At 47.7% G+C, this 7,646-nt stretch overlaps 1 long non-coding RNA gene across 3 annotated transcripts; it reads left to right on the forward strand.

Annotated features, from left to right (window-relative positions):
* Positions 1–2,845: 2,845 nt before the first annotated feature.
* Positions 2,846–7,646, forward strand: LOC105241002. 3 transcript variants are annotated; one of them, XR_004624809.1, is made up of 3 exons: positions 2,846–3,173; positions 4,282–4,431; positions 4,806–7,646. It is a non-coding gene; the product is annotated as an uncharacterized LOC105241002 (long non-coding RNA). The 3 variants fall into 3 exon arrangements; XR_860035.3 differs by having other exon boundaries at positions 2,846–3,100; XR_860034.3 differs by having other exon boundaries at positions 2,846–3,042.

Raw genomic sequence — 7,646 nt, forward strand, 5'->3', positions numbered from 1 at the left:
GCCCCACATCAGGCTCCTCCGCTGGGAGCCTGCTTTTTCCTCTCCCACTCCCCCTGCTTGTATTCCCTCTCTCGCTGGCTGTCTCTCCGTCCAATAAACAAATAAATCTAAAAAAAAAAAACTTGAAATAATTAAAATCAAGATGTTAATTAAAGTGATCTTGGGTGGTGAGATTATAAACCCCCTAGGTTATGCCGTATCATCCAAATTATTTTCAACGAGCCCAGACTGCTTTTACGAGTGAATGGAAAAATAAGGAAAATTATTTTTTTAAGCTCTCATATAACAAAAATTCCCCCATAGAAATTAATCAGGCTATCTTTTTACTTCAGTATATAAAATGTAAATAGTATCAGATACAAAAGAGAGGTCATTGTACATGGAATTTTTCTCTTATGCACTTTTTAGCAGTTGCCAACCGCTCTCTGGCACCACGTTCTGATGTGGAAGAAGGGATGAGCACCAAGTCCCCAGGGCCCAGTCCCAGCTTCTACTCACCCGCATGGGTTACGGAAGGTGCCAAAGTACTGCTTCTGTTAAAATACAGTTTGATTAAAATAACGAATTTGTTTTTGTAATTCAGTGTTCGGTGGGTGCGATTGGGAAGTTAATCATAGTCCAGTCTCCTTCATCTATGTTACTCCACCTCTTTCATTCATTCATTCATTCATTCATTCATTCCACAAACATGAATTGTGTATCTACCTTGTGGTTACCTACTCAGCTACACTCCATGTGGGGACTCAGAGATGGATCCTGACCTCAAGAAGCCTACTCTCCAGGAATGGAAATATACGTGCACATAAATGACTATGATACAGGATCAAACTTGGTACGGGCCATGAAAAAGGTACAAAGAGTTTCTGAAGGAATGGAGTGTGAGAAATATTACCCCTCAACTCTTTGTGATTTAGTGCAGTGCCAGGTCTGTAAAATATTGTGTTGCTCATTCCCTGCATGACTTACCATTTTACAAGAAGGCATTCTTTGTAAGCACAGTTTTAAACAAAGAACAAGTCCCCCTGATGTAGTCAGCTCACCTGCAATGTCAGCTCTTGCCTGCCTGCTGTTCTCCTGTCATTAAAGCTGCTGACAGGTTTGGATTTCTTCTCTTAGTTTCTTGATTATATAAGTGTGCAAGAAGGCTGCTTTTTACCCTTCCCATTAGATAAGAGAATTGATCTCTGTTTTCTAAGATAACACAGAAGAGATGTCCATTTCTACCCATAACCATCCCAATAAAATGTCTGTTATTAATGGAGCTTTCTCTTTCCACCCACAAGCAGCAGGCAAAAGGTCCACACTGAAGATTTATCTCCTTCCCTGACTTGTCCTGATCCCCACACCTACACTGTGCCTTGTGGGAGGAAGTGGGAGTCAGAGGGGGGCCCCCACACCTCTCAAAAGGCTGCCCTTGGACCCCATAGACAGTAAGGTGCCTATCTGAGTAGAGGTGTCAACAAATGCAGGGTGAGTTAGTCTGGGAGTAGTTGCAGCCTCACTCTGAGGAACTAAAAGCTATAGGCACATGTTGTTTAGCCAGGAGAAGCTTACTGAAAATCAAAGTGCTGAATTAATCAGCCTTACCCCGAGCAACTTCAGTGTACTCCCTGTGGAGCTGTGTTCCCAAAACAGTAGGTATGTATCTTATCTGATGCAACCACTAGGGGGTGGTTGATCAAAAAAGCCAATTAAAGTGGGAAATCCATTAAAAATATATATAAACATAACTGTTTTAACTTAAAATACAAAGAGAGTTCATTTATTTGTCAATCTTTTGAATTCCAGCCAAGGCCTTTTCCTGAGTCTCAGTGGTCCTTTCTACAAAGGCCACATACGTAATGCATCAAATTTGATTTCCAGTTTGGATTCTTCAAAGTACAGTTAGAGCTGAAAGACACCCCGAAGCCATCAGAGTACAGAGACCTCTGTGTTTTTATGATCCCCCACTCCTTTTCCCCAAAGTTGTCTGATAAACACCCTATTTGACAATCATTTTTCACTCAAGTTTTCCGAAGTAAATTAATTTTTATTTAAAAAATATATTTTCAAGGATTGAGAGTATACTTAGGGTGATGAGCACTGAGTATTATATGGAATTGTTAAATCACTATATTGCACACCTGAAACTAACATACCACTGTATGTTAATTATACTAGGATTTTAAAAATAATAAAAAATTTCTTTCACTCATATTTCCATTTTACTCAACAGTTTATGTGACATCAATTAAACTGGAAGGTTTGAGTAATTGACGTCGCACGCATAACTGCCCTAAAAAGGTTTAGGAGTAAATCCAACTAACGCTTGGTAAGCATACAAACTCCCCAGAGGAGCGTTCGTACCTGTACGTGACCTGCGGTACCTGACAACAACCACAGCGTGGGCGGTCAATGCCCTGCCTGACCCTCGGTTAGTTTTATGGAAAAGTGGGACACACTGCTCCAGCCAGTGGAGTGGAGGTCGGCCAAGGAGCTTGTGCTTTTGCTTATTACCAATGGCCATCAAGCTTTGCCTTCTGGACTTTGCTCTGAGAGCAGAGGGCTAGGACAAAAGCAAGACCCCGCACCCAACTGAGGTCATTCCTCCGGCTGGGACACCCTTTCGTGCATTTCAATCAGCAAAATTACCTTGTGTTTGCTTGGCCTTTTAATATAAAAAAGAAAAAAAGAAAACACTTCCGACAGCGCCGCGCCCCGCCGCGCCGCCGCGCCCCGCCGCGCCCCGCCGCCGCCTAGCTGCTCCTTCTGCACATTGGCCTTCAGAGGGACCACGTGACTGACAGCTGGCCAATGGCATCGGTGGAAGCAATCCCCGACCCTTCCAGCCTCCGGTCTGCTCACCCAGGGCCTGCTCACGTGACCTCTGCATGCTCTCCCCTGCGCGGAGCTAGATGCGTGGGCTGCCCACTGCGCTGAAGCCGCTGAAGCCGCTGAAGTGAGACGTGTTGTCGGAGTGAGCCTGCGCCCAGAATGACCAGGAGCAGCAGGGCGCCGATCTGTTGGGCGGTGACGAGAAAGAGTCTGCTGCTGACGCTTGGGGTCAGTACAGCTGTCTTCAGTGGACAACACAGTGACGATGGCTGCAAGAGAGCGCGGAGTAAGGAGAGGCATGCAGCGGGTGACCCGGTGCTCAGGCTGACCATGGCCGTATGGAGCCTGGGTTCTGGGAGGTACAACGAATGCTGATAGAACTGTCTGTGAACCCTGTGGCTTAATTTCAGGGACATGAGTACATATAAAATGGTAATTTATGCCACAGGTCAGTATGTGTTCAGGGCCAAAAAAGGGGGAAGAAAGCATTTCAGGCTGTGACTGTCCAAGAAGTTTCAGAGAGGTGATGAAATAGAAAGTGCTTCTGCAGGTTGGGTGGGGAAAGATGGCATACCAGGCAGAAGGATGGGGAGATCAAAGGACCGTCGATGGCAATGTCCCTGAGAGTTTGGAGGGAGAGTTTGAGGAGTACTGGAAAGCTGACTTCTAGAGGTCCAGGCTGTAGAAGGTCTGCATGTGAAGCTGAGGCACTTGGACCCGATCCTCTGTGCAACACAGGAAGCACATCATGGAAAACTTATGAGTAAGGGGGTGAAATTATCAGTTTAGGGCCATTAGTCCAATAATAGTATGCAAACTGGGTTACTGAGGAGAAGACCTGGAGGAGAAAGAATTGATTATTAATCCTTCAGTGATTCAGGAAACCAGTTTTTCAAGGGCAAGGCCTGTCTTAATTCTGCTCTTTTTCCCAGTGGGGGCTGGCACAGTACATTTCAGGTTCTGGGTATCCATAAATATTTCCCACATTGGGTTGGGAATAAGAGGGTCTTGAGTGGAGTTGAAGCCAGGAAAACAAGGGACAAGAAATTATATTAAACCTATCATATGGGGGTCTGTGGGAGAAGGTGAGAATCCGTGATTGCTTGTAAACTAGAGGCTCTCCCAGCACAAGGCTTGGCCATAGGAGGCCCTTGGTGAATAATTTTGAGAGAGAGGGAGGGAATAATGACCAAAGGAAGCGAGGTTACTTAGAGCGGGAGAAAATGGTGAATTTTGTTTTAGATGTTCCAGATTTGAAGCTGTCGTAAGACCCTGCATATTGAAATGACTCATAGGGGACGAGACTCAAGGAGGAAGGAAAGAAACGGTAGATGAGAGCTTGTCTCTAAGGGGGTCAGAGCTAGAACCGGGTTGTGGATTAACCCAAGGGAGACTGGAGAGAGAGAAGAGGCCCAGAAAGGACCCTTCGTTCCACCATCTCCTCACTCCCCATTGTGCTTTCCCCAGGGGTGGAAACCACCTCTAGCCCCCAGAGCCATTCCCAGAGAGGATTGGACTAAGACAGTTCTTCCCAAGCCTGAGCAAGCATGGAAGTCATCTGGAATGTTCATCGAAACTCAGCTTACTGGGGCCACCTCGGAGTCTCTGCTTCTGGAGGTAGAGTGCTTGACAATGTGCATTTCTAACACTCTTGGTGATGCTCGTGCCATTGGCCCAAGACCACTCTTTTGAGAACCCCTGAACTATGGGAAAGAAGCAACAGCCTCCTTGAGCTCAGAGCCCACCCTCACCCTTACCCTCAGGGCAGGTGACAGTGGGCTATGGGGGTCTCAATATCATTCCCACACTGGGGAACTTGGTTTACAAAGAGATTCCTGCAGACTGTTCCCATAAAAGAACCAAGTCTCCTGGGCTTGCAGCCTTTTTACCAAAGTGATTTTATATTCCTTTACAAAAATGTGCAGACATCAACATTCTTTTCAGAACAAACAAGACAGGGAAATCTTATCTCCTGTTTGTTTTCTCGTCAGCCGCCCCACTTCCCTCATGACTGCCAGCCGTCTTTGATGTCAACTAACCGAGACTAGAATGTCTGCTGCTCAAGGAACCTGGGAGACCTAGCAGCTCTGCGAGGCAGTAAGGAATGTCCATTCCAGTTCAGGCAAACCAAGAGCCAACCAAACAGCTCTGCTGGTGTTTCTTTTTACGCTGCTGTGACCATGCCCAGAGAGCTATCTTCCATATCCCTTGCAAGCACAGTTTTACTCCCACATGCGGAATAGAGCTGCTTGAGTTCACTCTTGCTCAAAATGAGAGCATTAAAGGAGATGACCACACCACCTGTCAGTTACTAATTCATACTTTTGGCAATTTCTTGAAAAATTGTTACCATATGCCAGGTGCTATGCTAAGTTCCAAAAGACTTGTTCTTTGCCCTTAAGGAGGCAACAGCTGGTGAGGAAGACAGGCAAGTGAATACATTTCCTGGCATCTGGAAAGCCTTCAATAAAGGGGCGTCGTGGAGTATGGGCTTCATGGGTGAAAATGGATGAAGGCATTCAGAGCAGAGGACACAGTATTGGGGCACAGCATGACACAGATTTCTGCAAACTGTATGTTGGTATGACTGGAATGAAGGATTTTTATTTATTCCGTCAAAAAGCCCAAGTGTCGGGCGCTATATTTAGAAGGCCCAGCTTTGGGGTCTCTGCCCAGTGAAGGGTGGCAAAGAGCAGCATGGCTCTGAGTGAGGTTAGAACAGCTGGGCCCAGTTGTGAAGGGCTTCATGTACTAAGGCTTCATAACGAAAGCAGTGGCTTGGGATGTGATGCCACGGGCAGTCAGGAGCCACTGAAGGTCTTAAACGTGAAGGCCCAAGGGACAGGGGACATGAGTCAGATAAAGAGAGGCATTGTGGGGCCCTTTGCTTTAACCCTTAAGATCCCAGCAATCTGGGAACTGGAATCCCAGCTCTTGAGGCACGAGGCGCCCAGTGATGGGCAGATGGCTGAAGGCACCATTCCAGAAGAAAGCAATCATGGGCTAGGAGGCCAGGTTCTCATCTGGCAGCCTCCTGGGGGAGTTTGCCTCTTGGGAGCATCCCCTGGGGACAGGAACAGAAGTTGGGGGCAGGGAGGTGTGGGGTGGCAACAGCCACCTCCCTGCTGTGGATGGAGAGCTACTTTTCTGGCTGTGTTAAAAGTTTCATCAGAAAGAGGCTGTCCTGGCAGTGATAGGGTAAAGAATTTAGGGCTGATTCAGTGTGTCTCCTTTCCAAAAGGGAGCCCAGGGGACATGTGGGCTCCTTGAGATGGGGGCCACAAGGGGCATGTCAGTATAGCTGCTGCAGGGCCTGGAATGTCCACCTTCACAGATTCCATGGGAGGGTCCCCAGTCCCTCCTTTTCCAGCCCATCTCTCCTGTGCATCCCTTCACCACCAGCCTGGTGGAAGCGAGGCCTGTACAGGGCAGGCAGGAGGCTGGACCAGCCCCCATGGCAGCCTTCTTCCAGACTCCTGAGAGGCAGGCCTGGTCTTGCCTCCTTTTGTGTCAGACTTCCCTTCTCTGACCCCAGTTCCATTTCAAACAAGCCCTCTCCTCAGCCTCAGCACCGAGCACTCAGGGCTGGTTCTTTCTACAATTGTCCCCTGGTGCCAGAGACGGTGCGCTGGGCGCTCAGCGTTGCTGAGACTGGTTCCTGGGCCGGCTGTGAGCACTTGCACTTTCATGCTCAGGGCACAACCAGCTCCTCTCTGCGTTTTCTCACGCAGACCGCTCTTGTAGCAGTGGAACTGCGAGCACCTTTGCTGCTAACGAGAAATTCTGCAGAACCAGACAGAAAACCAACACACCAAGTGTTCTCCTGACTCCACGTCCTCCTCCGTTAGCAAAAGGTCATTGTCCTCAGAGACCCACAGCGAATAGAGCACAGCCCCTTCTGCTGGGCCTTATGGAGCACACTGAAGGCGTTCGCAGCTCCAACCCTGTCGTGGGGGGCTAAGAACTGACTTGGGGTGGGTTATGCCCTGTCTCTGGGCTTCAGTTTTCTCACCTGTGAAATGGAGTGACAGGCATGACTTTCTCAGGGTAGAGGATTACTTAGCCATGCAAAGCATTGAGCGTCTGGACACGGGAAGCACTCGGTAATGCTGGACACATTCTTAGCACCACCACTCTCATCACCATGATACCATCTCTCCTGGAAGGCTGACTCCTGTGCCCCTTCTCCATGAAACCATCCCCAGTTTCCAAGTGGCAGAAACCTGTTCTGCCTTGTGCTTTCATAGGACTCAATTTGCATCTCTCCTTTGGCTCTTGAGTTTTCTACATCAAATGTGTGGTTTGCTTGCTCACGTTGTCTTGCACACCATTATATGCTCTGACCCTGACAATTCCTGATAGGTCAGAATTTTTTGCAGGACAGACATTCTGGCCCTGCCGATACTTTGCTAGATTTCTGCACGATAGCTTCATGCTCCCAGAAGTCGTTTCCGTTGCTGGTTTTGGTACAGGAAGCACATAGGTTTGTCTAAAACCTTTAGGTTGCCTTTGGGCGCAGGCCGTTACTTAACTAGGCCACGTGTAAGGCACCAGCCCAGACAAGGAGCCTAGGATGGGACTGACATCCACGTAAGCAGGTTAGAGACGTTGCTCTCAGGAAACCTGCACCTCTTACAGCCCCAAATTCAAGCAAGCCCTTGACCTCCGCCACCAATGGAAGGTCACACATCCAAAGTGTCTTCATTTCTCTCTCTGACCCCTACCACATTTTTGTAAAAATAAAATGGGAAATTAAAAAAAATTACTCAATCTTTACCTCCTAGAAGGCCTAAAACCTTTAATCACAGAGATTTCACAAGCTTTTACAAAAC

Source organism: Ailuropoda melanoleuca, chromosome 4, assembly GCF_002007445.2.
Source record: "Ailuropoda melanoleuca isolate Jingjing chromosome 4, ASM200744v2, whole genome shotgun sequence".
Classification (NCBI taxonomy): Eukaryota; Metazoa; Chordata; class Mammalia; order Carnivora; family Ursidae; genus Ailuropoda; species Ailuropoda melanoleuca.